We start from the raw sequence: 3,200 nt of genomic DNA on the forward strand, positions 1-3,200 counted from the left end.
TGAGCCACACCCCAGCCCCTCACTGGGGGATTCTAGGCAAAATCTTAGTTGCTTAGCTATATTCTCAGGTGAAAACAGCTGAATTGGGTCAATATCCTCTCAATATATCCCGGGCAGTGGATGCTCCTCACATTAGAACCAATTTACCACTGGGCCAGAAGTTGAAATCAGGTGATAAAACACAAAAGTGGCTGAGGAAATGACCAACTGGATAGAATGCTTGCTGTGCAAGCATGAGGATCTGAGTTCAATCCCATGAAGAAGAGCAAAAAAGCAGGACTTGATAGTAAGTGTTTATAATCTGAGCTCTTGGGAGTGGGGATGGGGTGTTGGGGGAAACACAGGCAGAGCCCTGAGGTCTCCGCCCACGCAGTCTAGCCTAGCGAGTTCTAGGCTATGGAGAGACTATGTCTCAAATGAAAAATGGACAGCCCCTGGAGTGTAGCACTCAGGGTTGTCTTCAGGCTTCTACACACACCTGTTTGGATTTGCACACGCACCAACACATACACAAAAGCAAAGAAACCCAAAGCGATTTCCTTTAAAAGTTTTTCATTTATTAGTCTTTTCTAAAGCAGTTAATTCTCTTTTCTTATTTGTTTTTGTTGTTTTAAAAAAATGTGTGTTTCATCCAGAGTTATATCAAAGCGATTAAAATGAATTTTCTCCTGAGGATACAGCTCCTCAGATAAGAAAAGATTTTTCCCCAATTAACCATAAAAATAAAACCCAAAGAGCACACCAACAATCAAACATCATCCCCAAATATCCAGGACAAAAAATAAAATATTTATTGATCTATCACAGCGAAACACAAAGAGGTGGGTGGGGTGGTGGGACATTCTCTCTGGTAGAGCGGCTCCAGGAAGGGACGGACGGGGATACAGTACTGCATGTGGGGAGGATAGTCTTGCCCCAGCCCGCACAACCCCTTGCACCCCAGGCCAGCATTTGGGGTGTGTGGTGGGGGTGGGAACAGGGTACAGGCTGCCATGACAGGAGAACCAGGTTGATAGTGGGTGTGCCCAGCCAGCTAGTGGCACTAGGCAGTCAGGTTGGACGGAAGGATGGACTCATGAAAGGGTGGAAGGGTGGATGGCGGGCAGGTGGATTCCACAAGAACAAGGGAATTATTCCCAGTGTGGGAGTCTTCTGACTCCAAGGTGTCCCAGATGTAGGAAACAGCTATTGGTAGAGGGATATGGGCCAAAAGATCCAAAGAGAGAGGGATTGTGTCACCAAATCCAGCGTCAAGGCTTTTGGCTTTTGGGTACCAATTGGATGCAGCCAGGCATGGCTCCTGGTGGGCAGGGTGAGGTGGGACTGCCCAACAAAGGTGTGCACCATCTTAATAGAGGGGTTTCAGGGAAGGGAGGGTCCCCCATGGGATACCCTTCTCTTCTCCCTCCCCCCTCGAAAAAGAAGCACCAACATGTAGCACCAATTTCTCTTGGAGATGGAGACTGTGTGTGTGTGGGGAGCTCCCGGGTGGGAAGAGATGGGGCACCCACCCTGGCCTCTAATGGAGGGGGAAATTTCTGGTTAGGGGTACGTGGCCGCTGCTGTCTGATTTCCTTGTCCTGTGGGTTTCCAAGGCCACTGGCCTGTTGTCCCCTCCCAGGTGGGGGTCAAGGGGATGGAGTAGGGGGTGGTCATAGAAGGTTTACATTCTCCACCAAGCAGTAGCACCAACGTTGATGAGGTCGCGAGTCAGGGGTCTCCAGAAGATCACTTCCTCTTCCGGCCACAAGATTTCCCAAAGCAGCCCCCACCTGGGTTGGAAGGAGGTACAAACAGCTATGGTCAGTTTGGTCCCTTTGGGCTGCTGTTTGAGTCCTTGTATACTCTTGTCTGCTTCCATCTCAGGCTTCGAGAATCTAAAAGAAGCTTTCCTTCCTTTCTGCTTCCTTCCTTCCTTTCTCCCTCCCTCCTCCCCTGCTTCCCTCCTTCTCTCTCTCTCTGCCGCTCATTCTTTGACACGGGGTCTCATGTAGTTCAAGCTGGCTATGAATTCAGTACATAGCCGAGGATGACCTTGAACTCCTGATCCTCATGTTTCTTCCCCGTTTCAGGCATCCATCACCATGCTTGGTTTTATGCTGTGTTGGGATGAAACCTAGCTCACACTAGGCAAGTGTTCTATCAACCTCTATTTGCTCCCCCTCCCCCTTCTCTCTCCAGGGGTGGGATTGTTGAGATTGTCTCCTTATGGCCTCTAACTCACAATCTTTCTGCCTCAGCCTCCTGAGTGCTGGGAAGCCCTGTCCAGCAAACCCGGCAATAGATAATCTGGGGTAGGGAGGCACCACAGGCACAGCCCTCATGAAGTTTCTGCTAGATGTGGCCTGTTAGCGCCCCCTGGTGTCAACAAGCAGATAGCCCATCCTGGAAGTCCTCCGTAGCTTTAAGTCTTAGGCTCCTCTGTGACTGTGAGGGTGGGCAACAGCTAAGGGACATGGGCAAGAATGTCCAGGCCACACCGAAGGCTTGCTCCCAGCTCTGGATATCTGCATTGGAGGTGCCTCTCCTCTAGGCAGGCTGGTGGACTGAGACCTTGACCTCTGACTTTACCTCTTCCTTACCTAACGACGAATCTCTACTTACCTTGGTATCCCAGGGCTCCAAGGGCTCCTCCATAGGGCTTTGGGGGTTTTCCTGTAGGGGGGTTGGTGGCAGAGGATGAGATGGGGTAGATTATGGGATCCCCTACCTCTCCCAGCACCCTCACCTCTATGTTATTTTTGTAGGCTCCCAAGACCTCCCTGTCAATCAGTGCACCTAACTCTTGTCCAGCCATACCCTTCTCCCCAAAGCCAAGTTCTGTAGTACTGAGGATGGACCTGGCCTAGTGAATTCTAGGTAAGTACTCTACAGCTGAGCCTACTCCAGCCCCTCACGGGGGGACTACAGGAAGGTGCTTTAACACTGAGTCTCACACCCCAGCCCCTCTCACTGGGAGACTCTAGGCAGGGGCTCTACTGTGGAGCCACACCCCTATCTCCTCATTGGGAGATTCTAGGTCAGTGCTTCATCACTGAGTCATGCTCCCAGTGCCTTATTAGGGGATTCTAAGCAACCACTCTGCTATTGAGTTACATCATCAGCCTTTTAAAAATGTTTAAAAATGTTTGAGACAGTTTTGTTAGGTCGATGAAGCTGTCTGGAACTCTCTCTGTGGCACAGGCTTGTCTTGAATTTTG

The 3,200-nt window shown here is 50.2% G+C and overlaps 1 non-coding gene across 1 annotated transcript; it reads right to left on the reverse strand.

The window, feature by feature from the left end:
* Nucleotides 1-570: 570 nt before the first annotated feature.
* On the reverse strand, nucleotides 571-2,965 carry LOC107980191. Its single transcript, XR_004769837.1, has 3 exons — nucleotides 2,800-2,965; nucleotides 2,605-2,655; nucleotides 571-1,772 (listed from the first exon to the last, which is right to left on the reverse strand). It is a non-coding gene; the product is annotated as an uncharacterized LOC107980191 (transcript).
* Between the last annotated feature and the right edge of the window lie 235 nt (nucleotides 2,966-3,200).

Source organism: Cricetulus griseus, chromosome 4, assembly GCF_003668045.3.
Source record: "Cricetulus griseus strain 17A/GY chromosome 4, alternate assembly CriGri-PICRH-1.0, whole genome shotgun sequence".
Classification (NCBI taxonomy): Eukaryota; Metazoa; Chordata; class Mammalia; order Rodentia; family Cricetidae; genus Cricetulus; species Cricetulus griseus.